This window comes from Phyllobates terribilis, unplaced genomic scaffold, assembly GCF_046119375.1.
Source record: "Phyllobates terribilis strain yellow unplaced genomic scaffold, ASM4611937v1 Scaffold_8__6_contigs__length_399053987, whole genome shotgun sequence".
In the NCBI taxonomy this organism is placed as follows: domain Eukaryota; kingdom Metazoa; phylum Chordata; class Amphibia; order Anura; family Dendrobatidae; genus Phyllobates; species Phyllobates terribilis.
In genome coordinates this window covers 266,953,326-266,961,516 of record NW_027362768.1, presented here as the reverse complement: position 1 = coordinate 266,961,516, position 8,191 = coordinate 266,953,326, and the positions used below count along the sequence as shown (strand labels likewise).

The 8,191-nt window shown below is 42.5% G+C and overlaps 1 long non-coding RNA gene across 1 annotated transcript; it reads right to left on the bottom strand.

The window, feature by feature from the left end:
• Positions 1–3,584: 3,584 nt before the first annotated feature.
• LOC141156506 (uncharacterized) lies at positions 3,585–7,883 on the bottom strand. Its single transcript, XR_012247649.1, has 3 exons — positions 7,643–7,883; positions 5,151–5,242; positions 3,585–4,166 (listed from the first exon to the last, which is right to left on the bottom strand). It is a non-coding gene; the product is annotated as an uncharacterized lncRNA (long non-coding RNA).
• Between the last annotated feature and the right edge of the window lie 308 nt (positions 7,884–8,191).

Genomic DNA, 8,191 nt, shown 5'->3' with positions numbered 1-8,191 from the left:
GACATTTCATAATATGGACATATCTGTGGCTAAGGACACTTCTACCACATACAGTACAGAATTTATCAGGATAAGTCTATATCAAATTCTTTGTGTAATATATATATATATGTATATATATATATATATATATATATATATATACAGTACAGACCAAAAGTTTGGACACACCTTCTCATTTAAAGATTTTTCTGTATTTTCATGACTATGAAAATTGTACATTCCAACTGAAGGCATCAAAACTATGAATTAACACATGTGGAATTATATACTTTCCAAAAAAAATGTGAAACAACTGAAAATATGTCTTATATTCTAGGTTCTTCAAAGTAGCCATCTTTTTCTTTGATAACTGCTTTGCACACTCTTGGCATTCTCTTGATGAGCTTCAAGAGGTAGTCACCGGAAATGGTTTTCACTTCACAGGTGTGCCCTGTCAGGTTTAATAAGTGGGATTTCTTGCCTTATAAATGGGGTTGGGACCATCAGTTGTGTTGTGCAGAAGTCAGATGGATACACAGCTGATAGTCCTACTGAATAGACTGTTAGAATTTGTATTATGGCAAGAAAAAAGCAGCTAAGTAAAGAAAATCGAGTGGCCATCATTACTTTAAGAAATGAAGGTCAGTCAGTGCGAAAAATTGGGAAAACTTTGAAAGTGTCCCCAAGTGCAGTTGCAAAAACCATCAAGCGCTACAAAGAAACTGGCTCACATGAGGACCGCCCCAGGAAACGAAGACCAAGAGTCACCTCTGCTTCTGAGGATAAGTTTATCTAAGTCACCAGCCTCAGAAATCGCAGGTTAACAGCAGCTCAGATTAGAGACCAGGTCAATGCCACACAGAGTTCTAGCAGCAGACACATCTCTACAACAACTGTTAAGAGGAGACTTTGTGCAGCAGGCCTTCATGGTAAAATAGTTGCTAGGAAACCACTGCTAGGGACAGGCAACAAGCAGAAGAGACTTGTTTGGGCTAAAGAACATAAGGAATGGACATTAGACCAGTGGAAATCTGTGTTTTGGTCTGATGAGTCCAAATTTGAGATCTTTCGTTCCAACCACCGTGTCTTTGTGCGACGCAGAAAAGGTGAACGGATGGACTCTACATGCCTGGTTCCCACCGTGAAGCATGGAGGAGGAGGTGTGATGGTGTGGGGGTGCTTTGCTGGTGACACTGTTGGGGATTTATTCAAAATTGAAGGCATACTGAACCAGCATGGCTACCACAGCATCTTGCAGCGGCATGCTATTCCATCCGGTTTGCGTTTAGTTGGACCATCATTTATTTTTCAACAGGACAATGACTCCAAACACACCTCCAGGCTGTGTAAGGGCTATTTGACCAGGAAGGAGAGTGATGGGGTGCTACGCCAGATGACCTAGCCTCCACAGTCACCAGACCCGAACCCAATCAAGATGGTTTGGGGTGAGCTAGACCGCAGAGTGAAGGCAAAAGGGTCAACAAGTGCTAAGCATCTCTGGGAACTCCTTCAAGATTGTTGGAAGACCATTTCCAGTGACTACCTCTTGAAGCTCATCAAGAGAATGCCAAGAGTGTGCAAAGCAGCCATCAAAGCAAAAGGTGGCTACTTTGGAGAACCTAGAATATAAGACATATTTTCAGTTGTTTCACACTTTTTTGTTAAGTATATAATTCCACATGTGTTAATTCATAGTTTTGATGCCTTCAGTGTGAATGTACAATTTTCATAGTCATGAAAATGCAGAAAAATCTTTAAATGAGAAGGTGTGTCCAAACTTTTGGTCTGTACTGTATATATATATATATATATATATATATATATGTATATATAAAAAATCTACACACCCCTGTTAAAATGCCAGGTTTTTGTCATGTAAAAAACATCATACCATTTCAGAATTTTTCCCTCCTTTAATGACACCTATAATCTCTACAATTCAATAATAAATCTTTTCCGATGGAAACAAAAATGGACTAAAATAATATGGTTTCACAAATATGCACACCCTTAAACGAATACTTTGTTGAAGTACCCATTGAATTTATGACAGCATTCAGTCTTTTTGGGTAAGAGTTTATCAGCATGGCACATATAGAACTGGCAATCTTTGCCCACTCTTCCTTGCAGTAGCATCTGTCAGCTTGTGATGGCATCTCCTGTGTCCAGTGCCTTCTTCAGGTCGCCCACAGAATTTAAATTGGATTCTGGTCTGGGCTCTGGCTGGGTCATATCAAAACTTTGATCTTCTTCTGGTGCGACAATCTGTTGTTGACTTGGAGGTATGCTTAGGGTCTCTGTTGTACTGAATAGAGAAATTCCTCTTAATCTTCAACTTTTTAGCAGAGGCCTGAAAGTTTAGTTGCAAAATTGACTGATATTTTGATTTTTTCACTAAAACCCCAGTTCCGCAGATTCAAAGCATAATGCTGTCTCCACCATGCTTCACTGTGGTATGGAATTCTTTTGTGATGTGCAGGGCTGGTTTTGCGCCAAACATACTTTTTGTAATTTTGGCCAAAAGTTTCAACCTTGGTCTCATCAGTCCATAACGTTTTCCCACATGCCTTTGGCAGACTTGATGTAGGTTTTGACAAAACATAGCGGGGCTTGGATTATCTTCATCAGAAAATACTTTTTTTTTTTGCCACCCTTCTCCACGGGCCAGACATATGACGAATACAGGAGATTGTTGTTACATGCAGTATGCAACCAGTACTTGTCAGAACTTCCTGCAGTTCCTTTACTGTTGCTGTAGGCCTTTTGCAGCTTCCTGAACCAATTTATTTCTTGTCTTTACATCAATGCTTGAGGTCTCTCCAGTTTGAGGTAATATCACTGTTGTGACAAATTTAAAGCCACTTCTTAATGATCGGCTTCACAGTGTTCCAGTATCTTGGAATTTTTTTTGTACCCTTCTCCTAATTTATAATTTTCAGTTTTATGATGCCTTTGCTGTGTTGTAAGCTGTTTATGGACAATGGCTGTTGCTGTAAAATGCAACTAAGAAAATGTCAGTAAAATCCTACCAGAACAGCTAAACGTTATATGGAGTTAATCAGAATCACGGTAATTGATCACAGCTGCATACTGACTACTATTTAATAGGAGTTTAAAAGTGGTTGGCTAACTCTGAACTCAACCACATCCCCAGTTATAAGAGGTTAGTTACATTTATGCAACCACATTATTTTAGTTTTGTCCCTCCTCAAAATGATTTCAGTTTCTTTCTCAATGGACTTGTACAGATAGGTGACATTATTAGTGGAAAACATTCTGAAATTATTTTTCTTGGTATTACTTTTTTTTACATGACAAAAACCTGCCATTTTAACAGGGGTGTGTAGACTTTTTATATCCAATGTACATGCTTATAAATGCATGATTTTTTGCAGAACAATTTGCAAATTTACCACAGGCACAGAGAATTCTACTGTGGATGTTATGGAAGCACAAAGGTTTATTATGATTTTTTTAGGCAAATTTTAATCTATTAAGATAAAATTACAATTCATAGATAACAGGTTCTCTTTAAAAGACAGCAACAACTTTTTCATTCATGAGACTAAAGGCAGGCAGCTCATGTCACATCCTCTGCTAAACAGTAACATCCTTGATTATGTGTCTCTGCTCCCTGTCTTCCTATTTTAGACACATTTCTTTGTACGTCATCGATATATGAGGCACTAGGTCATGTTCTCTAGATACAGCTGCTGTAACTGAGCACCAGCTATGAAATCGAGCTTAGTCGCACAGGAGAACCTTTCTAAAGTTACTGCCCTGCTTAACTCCTCTTCTACCAAAACAAATTTAACTCTCAAGTTCTTGAGCTTCTACATAGTTTGTGACATTATATGATGGCATCATGATTTAATATACCTTTATAAATCTGAGTTCTTCTTGCAGAAAGAGATTGGAATCATGTGACTATTATTGACTGTATAATATATTGCAATAATAAATGTTAAAAAATTAAAAGAAAAGTATATTAGTAGGGGTTTTCCTCCTGAAGAGTTTCAGATTTGGATCTTGTAGAGGGGCAGTATAAGATTCTGCACTCGTCAAAATAACATCTGTTGGGCAGAATTCTTCCTTACGGATCCTGGTATTTGGAGGTCTGTAACTGACCCTGTTCTCTGTTCACATAGCGATTCCTCCTAGTGGACGAGGGTTAAAGTGCAGGACTGTGGAGAGGAAAGAGGTAGGCCCTGTGTTAAAATTAATGTATCACAATTATATTTATTTTTTATTCATTATAATCAACATTTTTAAAGGTATAAAATAAACTGAATTAGTATATATATTTTTTACTTTTTTCTTCATGCACTGGGGGCTGCTATTCTTATTGCTGGTGTGTCAGAGCACGACACTTGGTACAGGCCATAGGAGAGTGACTTTTGTATCCGACCCCATCTTTTATGTTGTGGCCATATCATCTGTGCACGTCCCTGGTTATGTGCAGATGACAACTGAGGGGGGAACCTGGAAACCATTTTATTGTAGCCCAGCGCTATGAGCTGAACTGCAATTTCCCTCTGTCAACACTACTTAGAACAGTCAGCAAGGACAGCAGGTATGGGCACCTGGCACCGCCACAGCCCTGTTCTCACCACTGTAATGGAGCAGGGCTTTGCCAATGGCTTCTTCCAGTGGTGAGAACGGGTCGGTAGCCTGGTAGATGTGTTCTCACCGCTGCCATCACCACTGCAGTGTAATCATCATTCTGAGCAGAGTTAAGGGTACAGATTGCTGCAGTCAGTGTAAAGCCTCATCCAAACATCCATGATGCACAGACATCTGACTGAGGCCTTACTGCTGCCTCTGCAAAGTGTATTAGACCAGATGTTACAGACCACAGATGCTACAGACCACAGAGGTTACAGACCACAGATGTTACAGACCACTGCCTATAGCTAGAGGCGTAGCTAGGGTTTTGGTCCGGGGGGAGAAACTTCTGAGTGGGCCCCTAGCCAGGTAACCCTGATTTCAGCTATGGTGGTGCACGCAGATAGTGGATGTAGGAGAACCTCAGCAGATGACTGTTACCAAAAATAACCTCTATACAAAGACCAGCACTGCTATTACCGCCATATGGCAACATATATTGATAGATACCAGTCCTGCAAAACATATAAGAGATCACAGCACAGTTATACATAGTGACTTACCGCTGACGTTCTTTCTGATTAAATTGTTCACTTTTCCCTTCTTTTTCATCTGGCCCAGACCGACACGACAACTTCTCCAGCCAGGACTCAGTCTCAGGTCAGCAGAGATCACAACAAAGACACATTTGACTCCTTACATTTCAGGCACCGTCCCCATCTATTCCCAACCTGCACAAACCTCTCATACTGCTGATACCCCAATACTGAGCCGCTGCTGTACGTGTCCCTATTACTGCACCTGCTGTGCACCCTCTAAATGGTAAAACAACCCTCTAGAATATAGTAATGCCATGTGAAAGAGCCCTAAAAAACAGTGCCTACATTTTGCTCCCTAGAAAGTAATAATGCCCTCTGTGTGCCCCTTTGACAGTCATAATAACCTGAGTTCCCCTATAACGATAAGTGCCCACTTAACATTTAATAATGTCCTGAGTCCCCCCCCCATGTACAGCTCCCCTCTACACAGTATAGTGCTCTCTTATACACAGCAGCATAATCTCCCCCATATAGCAGAGTCTGTAGTATAATCCCCCCCATAGGCAGAGTCTGTGGTATCTCTCCCATATGGCAGAGTCTGTAGTATAATCCCCCCCATAGGCAGAGTCTGTAGTATAATCCCCCCCATAGGCAGAGTCTGTAGTATAACCCCCCCCATAGGCAGAGTCTGTAGAATAATTCCCCCCATATGCAGAGTCTGTAGTATAATCCCCCCCATAGGCAGAGTCTGTAGTATAATCCCCCCCATAGACAGAGTCTGTAGTATAATCTCCTAATAGTCAGAGTCTGTAGTATAATCTCCCCCATAGGCAGAATCTGTAGTATAATCCCCCCATAGGCAGAGTCTGTAGCATAATCCCCCCATAGGCAGAGTCTGTAGTATAATTCCCCCATATGCCGAGTCTGTAGTATAATCGCCCCCATAGGCAGAGTCTGTAGTATAATCTCCTAATAGGCAGAGTCTGTAGTATAATCTACTAATAGGCAGAGTCTGTAGCATAATCCCCCCATAGGCAGAGTCTGTAGTATAATCCCCCCATATGCAGAGTCTGTAGTATAATTCCCCCATATGCCGAGTCTGTAGTATAATAGTCCCCATAGGCAGAGTCTGTAGTATAATCTCCTAATAGGCAGAGTCTGTAGTATAATCTCCTAATAGGCAGAGTCTGTAGTATAATCTCCTAATAGGCAGAGTCTGTAGCATAATCTCCCCCATAGGCAGAATCTGTAGTATAATCCCCCTCATAGGGAGAGTCTGTAGTATAATCTCCTAATAGGCAGAGTCTGTAGTATAATCTCTCCCATAAAAAGAGTTTGTAGTATAATCCCCCCCAAAGGCAGAGTCTGTAGTATAATCCCCCCATAAACAGAGTTTGTAGCATAATCCCCCCCATAGGCAGAGTCTGTAGTATAATCCCCCCTATAGGCAAAGTCTGTAGTATAATCTCCCCCATAAACAGAGTCTGTAGTATAATCTCCCCCATAGGCAGAATCGGTAGTATAATCCCCCCCATAGGCAGAGTCTGTAGTATAATCTCCCCCATAAACAGAGTCTGTACTATAATCCCCCCATAGGCAGAGTCTGTACTATAAACCCCCCATAGGCAGAGTTTGTAGCATAATCCGCCCCATAGGCAAAGTCTGTAGTATAATCTCCCCCATAAGCAGAGTCTGTAGTATAATCTCCCCCATAAGCAGAGTCTGTAGTATAATCTCCCCCATAAGCAGAGTCTGTAGTATAATCTCCCCCATAAGCAGAGTCTGTAGTATAATCCACCCATAAGCAGAGTCTGTAGTATAATCCCCACCATAGGCAGAGTCTGTAGTAAAATCTCCCCCATAAACAGAGTCTGTAGTATAATCTCCCCCATAAGCAGAGTCTGTAGTATAATCCCCCCATAGGCAGAGTCTGTAGTATAATCCCCCCCATAGGCAGAGTCTGTAGTATAATCCCCCCCATAAACAGAGTCTGTAGTATAATGTCCACCATAAACAGAGTCTGTAGTAAAATCTCCCCCATAAGCAGAGTCTGTAGTATAATCTCCCCCATAAACAGAGTCTGTAGTATAATCTCCCCCATAAGCAGAGTCTGTAGTATAATCCCCCCATAAGCAGAGTCTGTAGTATAATCCCCACCATAGGCAGAGTGTGTAGTAAAATCTCCCCCATAAGCAGAGTCTGTAGTATAATCTCCCCCATAAGCAGAGTCTGTAGTATAATCCCCCCATAGGCAGAGTCTGTAGCATAATCCCCCCCCATAGGTAAAGTCTGTAGTATAATCCCTCCCATAGGCAGAGTCTGTAGCATAATCCCCCCCATAGGTAAAGTCTGTAGTATAATCCCTCCCATAGGCAGAGTCTGTAGCATTATCCCCCCCACAGGCAGAGTCTGTAGCATAATCCCACCATAGGCAGAGTCTGTAGCATAATCACCCCCCATAGACAAAGTCTGTAGCATAACACCCCCCCCCTATAGGAAAAATAAACAATACTCACCTCTCTCTCCTCCTCGTTCCCTCGCTGCTCTGAGCGACCGGCACGCACACATCTTCAGAACAGCGGGCGCCAGGTGGTGACGCAGAGGGGAAACTGATGGGAGAGGGAGCGTCTCGGTCCCTCTCTCATCACTGAGCTTGCGATGACGGGCGGGGGGTCCCGATGCTGGCACCGGGGGCCCCCCCTCTGTGCCGGGCAGTGCAGTGACCTCGAGTCTCCCTGCTCTGCCCCAGGGTGTAACTGTATCAGCATAAGTTACAGTGGCGTAGCTCTGGGTGGGCCCCCTCGGAGCGTGGGGCCGCGGCCCCCTCTGCCCCCCCAGTAGCTACGCTACTGCCTATGGCACTCTGCAAGTTCAGCTTCAATATGCAAAATGCAGTAACCAGTAACAAAGTTATCTACTCTGCGTTGTTTTGCACAGGCAGCAATAGAGCCATATTCAGACATCCGCAAATCACCGACATCTGGATGAGGCTTTACACTGACTGAGCAGAGCTGAGTCAGTGTGCACAGTGCAGCAGCCATCAAGCTATGACCAATGCAGTTAAT